The 12,928-nt window shown below is 36.1% G+C and overlaps 1 protein-coding gene across 3 annotated transcripts in view; it reads right to left on the bottom strand.

Annotated features, from left to right (window-relative positions):
- Positions 1-12,928, bottom strand: part of LOC131675425 (aromatic-L-amino-acid decarboxylase-like) — a 1,116,730-nt gene that overhangs the window by 517,861 nt on the left and 585,941 nt on the right. The window lies entirely within an intron of this gene.

The following is a 12,928-nucleotide window of genomic DNA, read 5'->3' as shown; positions in this document are numbered from 1 at the left end:
GCGAGTGAGGTGACAGATAATAGAGTGACGGAGCGTCAGAGGGAATGAGGTAGGGCACGCGTATGAGCGAGATAGGTACTATCGATACTCTCGTAGGAGAGATCGGTAGGACTGAGGAGCGCACACAAGAAAAGGATAGATGATAACGACGGGAAACTGACCAACGCGTGCGACTTGACCGACCAATCACAAATAGGATAGGGGTATGCTAACGAATAGGATAAAACCGACGCTACTTAACGGACTAGTAATAAAATTGCGCGGGTTAAAAAGCTATAATAGAGGAAACTGACGATCGGCTTGATGACATTTTCGTCCAATCAAATAAGAACTCGTAGGGGGTAAAGGGAGGTAATCGAGAAGACGCCAAACGACGTCGCACAAGCCGCGTGCTGCTCCCCTGGAAGCCGCAGCCGAGGACGGACGCAATCCAAGTGAATCAGTGTTAAGTGCTAATTGAGAACGTGGAAGAGACAAAAGGACGATAGCCTTACAGACCTGACCTTCACGACACCCATAAGTACATCTTACGTTTGAATCGCGAACGGGAGTGCGCGAAACAACTTCGGTCTCGCGGACCCAATTCGTTTCGATTAACTCACGACTGATCTAAGGTGTATGAATACAGTCGCCTTTGTTTTGAAGTATTTCTCTGACCAACCAACGACCTGACCTGGGTATATCGCAAGTGCGGGCTGCGATCGCGTTGTGGTGTGCTTAATTAGGAACGACTCATATGCTGCAAATGGGGATAGCGTCGACGTGGATAATCAAGTTGATCCGCGTCGTCTAAAATAGAGTAGAATAAATTGGCATTGGGTAGAATAATAGATTAGGTATCGAGATAATAGGAATTCACAGTAGCTTGACCTTGGGCGAGAACAATAGCATGAGGATAGTTAGATGAGAACAATAGCTTGACGTTGGGCCGACTAGTAAAATAACGATCCTGATACTTTCAATAGTATTTTGTTGCGCAATGAAAGGGAGGTACACCTACCCTACGGTGCAATTATGATGATCAGCCGTAACTGTTGAAGAGATTCAACGATGCTCCTCAAATCAGCTTCACTGTCTCACTCACTGAACAATTGCTGCTCACTCCAACAAATGCTGCTGTTGAACTCCTGCTGCTGTGATGCTGCTTACTATCACTCGCGAACGTCCAACAATCCAGGAAAACTTTGTATCAGCGAAAACGACGAAAAACTATGCAAACTAAATTGGCGGTATGCTCTAGAAAGCAGCTGAGGCTTAACTGACTATTTTCAAACTCTCGTGCGCCCTCTCTCTCTCTCTATTAGTCAATCGTCTGAACATCGCCATGAGTGTACCGAATCGCGGTGGCATAGCTGAACTTCGATAACTATTCCGAATAGCAAAATAATCCAATAGGGTTCAATTTGCTTAAATAAATACATTAAAAAAAAAATCTATTCCGAAGCTTTCCTCTGGCATAATTGAACTCCCAAGGTATGTAACATATGGGCCGACGGAAAGATATATAGAGGTGCAACCGGCAATAAAGTAATAAAAAATCTAATTATTTCGCCTTTTCGACTAACCTTTTAAATATAGACCAGCTGTTAGACAGTACAACTAAAATTGAGATAAAACCGATCAGTACCCTAACAACATAGGTAGAATAAAAAATAGTGGACTTGTCAATTTGGAGCTTTATTTGTATCAGCATTGCAATTTTATATTTAATTATAAGCTCTCTAATTATGTTAATTGTATATCGCTATGTCAACAAAAAACAAAGTAGAAGAGGCATAACAGTAAGCTACACATACGTATATACCAATGTCCAGATTAGATACCGGATTTAGATACGATTTTACAGGGCCACCGTTTTACGAGATACCTCGTATACATCCTAAAAAGGCTCATGACTATGATAATATGTTACCAACTCTATTAGAATCAACCCAGGATGAAGAACTAAAGGAAGATACGTCCGAACAATTAGGTATTGAAAGCTCAGAATCAATAAATACTAAAGAATAAATAAGTATACCTGTTGTTGTGGGAGTCAGCCAGCTAGTTGCAGTTTTAGCACTTATATGAAATATTTAGTTTTGCGGGGGAATGTTATCCATAGTATTAGGCCAGGTATGGGTAATAAAGTTTACTTAGTATGACTAAACTAGGTCGTGGATTGTAAAATGGTAATCATCCAGGAACATAAAAATAGAAAGAGGGAAGTAGGGAATTAAAAAAAATCAGTATTAAAACGAATGGAGCAAGAGGAAATTAGTTAGTCTATAGAAAACAACAGAGCAAGCAATTGATATAATTCAGTGAAAAATGTACGTTCAGTGTGTTTGCATCAAACTCATAAGTGAAAGAAGATTTTGCCACGGTTTCCTCTTTGACGAAGAAGGTGTTGTGCAACGAGACCCTCTAGGACTGTTTAAAACTAGTAAAAACTACTGTAGGACACCCGAACCATCCCATATTTATCGCTGGGGAGCTTGCTGTTGGTTGAACAAAACAGCAAATAAATACGGATACAAAGTGCAAATATTCCAGCCAACCAACATGTATGAATTAATCGGGGAAATACTATACAACAATTCATCGGAATTTCAAGAAATATGCAAGGAGAGTGTAAGGAAGATGGGATACTTACTGCTAGATCCAGTAATACCAGCACTCACAGTGGCATAACAACAAGCTAGAGGCAGACGGTTTACGTTAAGAAGCAATAATGAGATATTTCAATATCCTGAATAATCCACTCTACCAAAAGATAATTTATTCAGGAGCCAAAATTTGCTTTATTGTCCGTCTCAAACTGTCGATGAAAGTACTGATATCTGTTTCAGATCGATTATCGTAGTCTTAATACAGATAACCGACTCACCATTGGATATTGTGCAGTGTGTCAAGTACCGTTATTAGCAGTACGTGATTGTCGTTACTGCACGGCGTTACACTTAAGCAAACAGTATAAGGACGTGTTGGTGCAAATTTTAAAGTATCCCTTTGCAGAACATCGCAAGTCATTAGAAAATGATGACGAAAGGTGCCGGTTCCACCAACGAGGTAATGAATTAATTCAGGCGTGGAGTAGGCAAGTAGATCAGCTATTTTCAGAAAACAGTAACTATTGGCTAAATTTTAGTGAATAAATTTTTTTTTTGGAGGGCTATTTTTATATAAAAATAGAAATAAATAAATTATTATTAGAATGAATTTATACTGCAATTTCCCAGCAAAGTTCCTCCAAAAACGGTTGACAAACAATACGCTAAACTCGACACCTAGTGTTCGAATAAATTAAGTAGTATCTAGCAGTAGAAAAGGAGTAAAATTAGAATTTTATGGCTAGATTAGTGATTAAGTTCCCGGTTTGAAGGATAATGTAGAATAAAAAGGATTTAGTTGTTAGTGAGACATCATCGTTTCAACTGGTCTTGTGTCCGTGGCTCTACAAATTATAGTGCAACATGTTCGCGAGTAAAGTGTTGGAAAAGTTGGAGACTGCTTATGGAGAAATTCACGGATTTGTCATCACCGCAGAAGGGATCATAAGTGATCCCTTGAATTTATTTCAGAGCCCGGAACCATACGACAATGTAATCTTACCGGAGATGTATCGACGTGGAATCGTCATGCGGTTGAATAGTGAAGCAGTAAAGATGGGGCGACCATCCAGAGCAGGTAACCCTACTAATCAAGCCCAAGTCCTAGGTCAGATATGTTATGAAAACTGCGAGGACTATAGAAAGGCATCGGTGAGTTGCGCTTGCATGATGAGCTACGATTCTGCTCTTACTATTAGCACCTGGAACTGACGTAACTAACGAACAATTACAAATTATCATGAAAAGATGGGAATTAAGGTATGAAAACGATCAACAACAGTATGTAGAATATATTCCTCAACCACCTGAAGGATGTACTACAATGGAGATGTAAATATGGATAGATTATTTGGTTGCATATTTCCACGGAGAACGAATCGAACGCAGGAGGACTATGCAGAATTTGTCTATTTGCCTTATGGAGGTAGAGGATTTGCGGATTTGTTAACCTACGATAAATGTGTACAATGTTCTCGACCTTTACCTGTGTGGCGTTTCTGTAAGCTATGTATTTTTGAATACTTAAGCCACGAACCAAAGGATATTTTCCTCATCTGTTGGGGGTGCTGGTCAACTGCTCATCAGTACGCCCTTCAATCTGGAGAAAAGTGCAGCATGTGTAAACGCGTAAACATAGGAGAAGAAATTTTTTTAAGAAGACTAAATGTAGTGTGGAGAGATAGTTTTTTGCCTTACCAAAATTAAAGACTTTATGTTAAGTAGTGCTTCGAAGTTTCTCGTAAATGTATACGAGGTGTGTTCAAAAAGTAAGATGACTTTTCAAATTTCACGGGCAACGTACTTTCGATTATCGATTTTTTTATTTTGTTATGTTGGTACACTCTTCTCGAACATCTGTACCAAGTTTCAAGTGTATAGCATTTTTTGTTTGGTTGTGAGAGGCGTAAAGGTTATAAGTGTTTTGCGTGCTCGGCGATTTCTTGCTATCGAAAAATATGGATCAAAGGATTTGCATCAAATTTTGTGTAAAAAATAACATAAAGTGCTCCGAAACATTTTAAATGTTGACGGTGGCATACGGTGAAACTGTTCTGAGTAAAAAAAATGTTTACAAGTGGTACAAACTCTTACAAGATGGCCGGGAAGATGCCAATGACGAGCCTCGCTCTGGACGCCCAAGCACGTCAACAACTGATGAAAACGTTCAAGCAGTGAAGAAAATTGTTCTGGAAAATCGTTGAATCACTATCAGAGAAGTTGCTGAGGATGTTGGTATATCGCTTGGCTCGGGCCATGAAATTTTTTCTAACGTTTTGGGCATGAGACGTGTGTCAGCGAAGTTTGTTCCGAAATTGCTAAATTTTGACCAAAAGAACCGTCACGTGAGCATCGCTCAAGAACTATTGAATGACGTCAACGATGACCCAGATTTACTCAAAAGGGTCATAACTGGTGACGAATCATGGGTATATGGTTATGATATCGAAACCAAAGTCCAATCGTCCCAATGGAAGAGCCCAGATGAGCCAAGACCGAAAAAAGCACGCCAAGTTCGATCAAATGTCAAAGTTTTGCTCACTGTTTTCTTCGATTACCATGGCATGGTGCATCAGGAGTTCTTACCATATGGACGTACGGTCAATAAACAGTATTATCTTGAAGTTATGCGCCGTTTGCGAGAAGCAATACGAAGAAAACGCCCAGAATTGTGGAAAAACAATTCATGGCTTTTGCATCACGATAATGCCCCTGCTTACTCATTTTTGCTTGTGAGAGATTTTTTGGCCAAAAACAACACCACAATCATGCCTCAGCCACCATATTCACCGGATTTGGCCCCATGTGACTTTTTCTTGTTCCCAAAACTAAAGAGACCTATGAAAGGACGGAGATTTGCAACGATTGAAGAGATAAAGACTGCATCGCTGGAAGAGCTCAAGGCTATACCGAAAAGTGCTTATGAGAAGTGCTTTGAGGATTGGAAAAACCGTTGGTATAAGTGTATTGTATCTGAGGGGGATTACTTTGAAGAGGACAACATAAATATTGATAAATAAATAAATATTTTTTCTTAAAAATACAAAGTCACCTTACTTTTTGAACACACCTCGTATATGTGTAAAATCACTTTGTGTTTAGTAGGTAGTGTTTGTTGTGACTTCGTAATGTGCAAGGTATAAGTATAAGTATAATATTTTGATGTACGAAATTTCAAATAGGCAGGTGTAATTTGCGAGCACCCTACGTCGCTAGTCTTCAGGGGCGGGCATGTTACGTCGAGAACGAGTCAGACTATTTTATAGGGGTAAAATTTGAATTTTTTTTATGAAAGGGGAGTTCCCGTAATTAATGTAAAAGTAATTATTAAAATAATTACATAATGCGATTACATAATGAATTTATGATATATAAATTATCGTATACAAGGCAAAACAGATATATACTATGATATTTAATTAAAAATATATATTTTTCCATGAAAATTATAATAATTATAGATATAGATTAGATTGAATTAAGTTATCAAACCCATTTATATGTATATTTATAAATAGAATTTTTAGATACATGAAATATTCTCAGACAAATAGATCATAAATGAAGTGAATTCATTTGACATATCAAATTCATTGAAAATGATAAGCTCATCGAAGGAGATTATATTAAATGTACTATATTTCCACTACGAATGTGATGCAAATGAATATTTTTAAAATTATATTTTCATAGAAAATCATGAGTTACATAGCAAATTATCATTAATGTACATTAATACCGAGTTATTGAATCATTATCAATTCATTTCATTATTTGTAGTATAAATTTTTTTTGAAGTTACGATTTATTGAGTAAAATGAATCGTTAATATAACATATATATCGTTATTAGAAAAAAAATCTATGTCAAATACATTACTCAATGTTATTATAATTGGAATGATGAATTTGTGGATATATTCAGGTTATACTATTTGAAAAATTTGAAATTGTTGTTAATAATAATAATATATTGCGTATTGCAAATATAATAATTCAAATATAGATTAGCATATAATACATATAATAAATACAGTTACGAAGTGTATGTAAACAATATTTAAAATTGTTTAATGATAGGGATTAGAATGCGATGATAAAAATAGAAGAATGGGTGTGTTAATTTTTAATAAATTTAATTCACAATTTAATTGAAAAATATTACTGTTACGTCGAGAACGAGTCAGACTATTTTATAGCAGTAAAATTTTATTTTCAATTTTATTTTTTTTATGAAAGTGGAATTCCCGTAATTAAAGTAATAGTCATTTAATAGCTGACTTTATTCTCAGTGACGGACTTATCCCTTCTGGGTTTAACCCTTTATAGATTAGTTTTTATGTATTTTGTACTATAAAAGAGGACGCAAAGCGATTGTAACGAACACTCTGTATTCGACTCTGTAAGACTACAGATCTTCTGGAATTTGATCAATAAATATTTTAACTCTATTTCTATAATAATTTATTTGAGAGTTAGACCTAATTCTTGTATCTACGTTATATCTCTGGCTTCTGGGGTACGAGTTTCTGTACCAGTTAAACTACAGGTAAAATTATTTCAATTGTTACTTCTCTACTCGGTGCTTTAGATACGTTGCCGACCTGCTCTTGTTTTAGTCTCGCAACCGTGGTAAGGCACTTACGCGTTGACCGAAAAGAGACAGTCGCGTTTGAGTAACTCATGTCAATTCGTAACCGTTACGTGAGACGTAACATTACAATGTCAATACAAAGACACGAAAACTTAGATAAAAATAGATATAATAACGCTAGATATAACGAAGTTGCAATGATATTTATTCGGAAAAACGGGCAACCTCCAAAAGAAAGTGATATCGTAAAATAATAAAAAAATATGAAAAATTTATTAGTATTCCGCCTATTAGTAAATATACCGCTCCAATGATGTATCCACTTATTTATTCTAACGGTGGTTACGAATGGATGCCAGGTATGAAAACTAATGCTGGGAATAGGAACATGTCAAATCTTCAATTTTACAATTACAGAATGAGTATAAGAAATGGATTCAATCCATATCTAAATCTTGAAAAAATAAGTCAGCTACCATCGATTGATGCATTCGTAAAAGTGAAAAGCTCAAAATTATATTACATAAAAAAATGAAAATAGATTGAGAAGTGAATGTTATAGTGGGTTAATGGATTATTTACATAGAAAAAATAAATCAAAGAATATGAAAATTGATAAAAAGGTTATCTTACCATTAAATTTTACGGGAAGTCCGAGGTTTCTAAAAAAAAATTATCTCGATTCTATGATAATTATAAATCGCTATGGGAAATCACATGACAATGACGATTAATAAATCACAAGAACAATCACCTGGCTGAGTTGCAGCTTATCTCTTTTATTCAGTCATGGACAATTTTATATTACCTTATCTAGAGCGTAAAATAAAAATAATTTAAAGATTATATTATTGAACCATGCTCTTTGCAACGATTGCCGAAAATCGTTAGGACTCGCGTAGTCTGTCGAGCGTGGCTAAGTGTTATAGCCGTGATCGGCTTGGGTTAGAGAGAGAGAGAGGACGCGTTAGGGGCAATGACCGGGAGGGGAGAGGTAGCGAGCGAGTATGACTGTGTCCTTCAGTCCGCCTACATCGCAGCTTACAAGTAACCCTACCCAAGTGTCACTCACCGATTTTAACCAAACTTGGCACATCGTTAGAGCACTAAAAAATATTGAACCCGTGTTTTTTTATTTTGGCCGAATCCACTGTTAAGGGGTAGAAACCACCCCTAATAACCCCTAACCAGGCTAACCCACCTAACTCAGGGTAGAGCGAGTTTGATTAATTATTTTTTCACAAGAAAGTTAACTTCTCAACCCGGATAGGCTAACCCATTTATAACCTGATATAACCGATCCCCACAAATCACTATATCCCTTATAAAGCATCCCTATCAACCCCTAAGCAGGCTAACTCACCTAGTCCTGGGTAGAGCGAGTTTCATCAGCTGCTTTTCTGTAAGAAAATTAAGATCATAACTACTGATAGGCCAACACAACCTGAACATTGATGTACCTCATCCGCACAAATCCGCACAATCCTCATAAACCGCCCCTATCAATTTCCAAGTATTAAAATGCTTCTATCTTTCAATACATAAAAAATATAAAAAACTTAATTTAAATTAACCTTTAAGGTGTACTATCCTAAAACTTCAGTTCGGTACACTGTGGATGTATTTACGGTCTCTTTTACAATTCGTATCTTGATTTAATTTTCTATTTTATTAAATATAATATTTTTTAACAAAAGTAAATTTTTCTGGAAATATGACAAACATTTTTTTATTAAAGTATAAATATTATATTTAGAGATTTACAAGATCAAAAGTGAATTTTTCACACATTTTTCAATTTTACATCCGGGTATTTTAGTCCTGTATGTACCTTCAGGGTTAAGTTTACGCGCAATCAGATGATATTAATTGATTCAAAGGAATAATATCGAAACGTCAACCTTAAGCATCATTTAAAATACCTATACCAACTAAAAACAGAACATAATTTAAATTTATCTACTATCATTTTTTATATCAACTTATAAGAAATAAATTCAAAGAGAAACAGAAGAACCGTGTGGAATAAATAATTTGATAACTTACGAGTATCTTTTTCTTTCTTTTTATTCAATAATAATTCAAATAGCCCACCATGCTGATGAACCCAAAAAATATTTTGAATTTATTGTATTCTGCATTTAATGACCCAGCATATAATATCCAAAGTCAAATAACAGAAGAACGATCTTTTGCTTCGTATTTAACAGACCTAATAAAAGTTTCATCGAATACTAAAATTTTTGTTGAAAATTACGAAACTTTATGTTACTATGATGATAGCGTAGAAGCTAATGCTATAAGCGTGGAAGATGAAGTAGAAGAATATTTCGATGACTATGAAGAAAAAGAAATTTCTGACCAATCAGAGGATGTCGATTTGGATTATAAACAACGAGCAGTTACTTTTTGGCGTAAAAGTAGTACTAAAAAAAGGAGAAGTTTGGATTCAGTAAAGAAAAATTTTAAGATGGTAAAACATGAGAGAATGCTGTACAGATGGGAAAAAGAAATAGAAGAAGGAGGATCCAGATTAGAAAAGTTACGCAATATTTCAAAATACGTTTTACAGCAGTTCAATAATGCTACTGAAAATCGTTTACCTGTTCATGATATCGATTTAAAAAGATGGGGGTTATTGACAAAAGAAAGTGTACCATTAGCTTCAAAATATTTTAAAGCGTCGCCAAAATGGGTGTATAATTTTAAAGTGAAACATGGAATAGTTTCAAGAAAAATTAATAAGTTTGTTACTACTGCACAGTTGATAAATCAATACGAATTGAAACAAGCAGCTTCTGAATTTGTAGACAAGGTATGGTCAGAAGTGGAAGCAAGAGGTAAAAAAAATATTTATAATTCTGACCAATCAGGGTTTAATCTAGAGGTTCACGCTGGCCGTACTTTATCAATCATAGGCACCCAAAAAGTAGAATGTCTAGCACAGTCGATAAATTCTTTAACACATAGTTATACAATTCAGCCAATCGTTTCAGCAGATGGAAAACTACACTCACCTTTGTTAATAAGTTTAAAAGAACCTGATGGTAAATTTGGACCATTGGTACAATCTACTATTTATAAAGCAGATAATATTTATGTTTTACCTTCAAAATCAGGAAAACTAACATCTGATATTGTAACTGAATGGTTTAAAAACTTTTTTTTACTTGCATCTGATACGGATAGTTTGTTAATTTTAGATTCTTGGACTGGACAAAATGAAAAAGTGTTTGAAAAATTGGATACAGGTATGAAAAATATTCAAATTAAAACTATACCTGCTGGAACGACGGGAATGATACAGCCTTTAGATGTCTATGGATTTAGACCTTGGAAAAATTTTGTAAAAAACTTTTCAGATATAGTTATGTTGTACAATTTTAGCATTAACTTACATTTACGTAATAACATTTAAAAATTACAATCTCTTACGCATAACCAGTTTTCTTCACCACGATTTACAAACATGTTCAAATATGGATGGTACAAAAGTGGTTACGTACTTGAAAAACCAAATAGTTGGCAAACCCCTGTTCAGTATTGTTTTCAACATACTGATGTTAAATGCCACTTTTGTATGCTATTTGGGATTGTCACATGTGCATGGTGCACCAAATGTCTTTGTATAAACCACTTTTTTACTCTTGACAATGTCGATAAACCACACTATTGTAAGCAATACGTTAATTCCACATAAATATTAAAATAATAATAGTAATTTCATTATGAATATTTTATATTTTAAATAATAGTACATTTTTTATTGTTTCGTGTTACTTTTGTCTTCACTAATTTTATGATATTTAAACGAACTCCACTTACTATAAAAAATCTTTTAAAATTCCAAACGGCCCTTTTCATGGCCAAATGATGTGCAAAATCCGATCGATAACCTCCACGCGGTGCACATTGGGTCACGCTAATGTCGACGGTTCTTCAAAAAGTAATTTCAAATCACAGTTACTGTTATTCTCAAAATATTTGAGGTCAAAAGATTTTTTTCAACTTTTTAAACCTTAAAAAAAATACAAAGATAATACAAGAAAAGTATAGTCGTTGTTACAAAAAAAAGCTTGCGAATGAACATTTTATTTGAAGAAGCTTACTTCCAACGAGTTGGCTGCGGTTTTATTTATTTCTATGAAATTTACAGGTCTTAACTCATTTTTTATACAAAAGTTTTATTACAAAGTAAAATTTTGTTGACCTTTCTCTGGTTATGATCTTTATTTTCCTATAGAAAAGCAGCTGATGAAACTCGCTCTACCCAGGGCTAGGTGAGTTAGCCTGCTTAGGGGTTGATAGGGATGGTGTATAAGGGATATAGTGATTTGTGGGGATCGGTTATATCAGGTTATAAATGGGTTAGCCTATCCGGGTTGAGAAGTTAACTTTCTTGTGAAAAAATAATTAATCAAACTCGCTCTATCCAAAGTTAGGTGGGTTAGCCTGGTTAGGGGTTATTAGGGGTGGTTTCTACCCCTTAACAGTGGATTCGGCCAAAATAAAAAAACACGGATTCAATATTTTTTTAGTGCTCTAACGATGTGCCAAGTTTGGTTAAAATCGGTGAGTGACACTTGGGTAGGGTTACTTGTTAGTACGTTTGAAGCAACGACGTGTTTTTTCCTTCCGAGTGATAGACAGGGTGATTGAGTTGGTAATTGGAGTGTTGAGGCGAGTGCGCACACTGTACAACGTGTGCGGCCTCGGCAGCAGCGAGTTCAACCTCGGCAGCATCCACAGCAACGTAACTTCGGCAACGAGAGGCGGTTGAAGAGGCAGCACGTATTTTGTATAATCGGATACGGTTGGCCACCGTATCCTCATCGACTCAGCGGTAAGTGCGCTGCACTTTGTATAACGTTTTGCGTGCGATCCCGCGCAGCGTGCGCGGCGAGTTTTAGGTAGCGTGCATGCGAATAGTCTGCGACGTCCGCGAAATCTACTCTCTCTCTCCCCATTCAAATTTTTGTGTCGAAATAGCGTGCGTTCAGACTCTCGGCAAATCGTCCCTTATACAGGTTTAGTTTTGTTCATTAAAGTAGTAAGATATCAATAAGAGACGTTCTTATTATTTCGTCTCACCTTGTCCGGTGTCGGTGTTATTCTTTACATTTGATTCGAACGCGCTGGCAATCCAACACGGATCGCGAAAGCATAGAAGGAGCTGTTCGTCGACCGAGTTGCCTGCAGTGGCCGATGGAGCGCTGGTAAGCAAGCGCATCAGCGCCCCTTGCGGAGAGTTCGCGCATCTAAGTTAGATCGCTGAGAGGACTCGGCGCATGCGTACACCGGAGCAAGGTGAGTCAGTGTGCTCGAAGCATACAGCTAACAGAGCACCGTTTGGCCGTATTGATAACTACAATTAACCGGGATTTGCGACTAAACGGTAGCCTGTTACATCTTATAAAAAGAAATGACATAAAATAACAATAAAATTTTTACCAAAAATATTATTTTCAAAGTTTTATAATTGAAAACGATAAGAGTATATGCACCTAATTATTTTAGGAACAGGAAAAAGTCACAGGGGGCCAGATCTGGGGAATACGGTGGTTGCGACACTATTACTGAGTTGTTTTTGGCCAAATATTCGTGCACAAGCAACGATGTATGAGTAGGGGCGTTATCATGGTGCAAAAGCCAGTTTTTGTTCTTCCACAAATCCGGCCGTTTCTGGCGGATTGCTTCGTGCAAATTCCGCATAACTTGCAGGTAATATTTCTTGTTGACCGTAC

The sequence above is a fragment of the Phymastichus coffea genome, unplaced genomic scaffold, assembly GCF_024137745.1.
Source record: "Phymastichus coffea isolate CEN01 unplaced genomic scaffold, Cenicafe_Pcof_1.1 PCOF00021, whole genome shotgun sequence".
Taxonomy (NCBI): domain Eukaryota; kingdom Metazoa; phylum Arthropoda; class Insecta; order Hymenoptera; family Eulophidae; genus Phymastichus; species Phymastichus coffea.
Note: the sequence above shows the minus strand (reverse complement) of the source record. Positions and strands in the feature narration are given on the sequence as shown.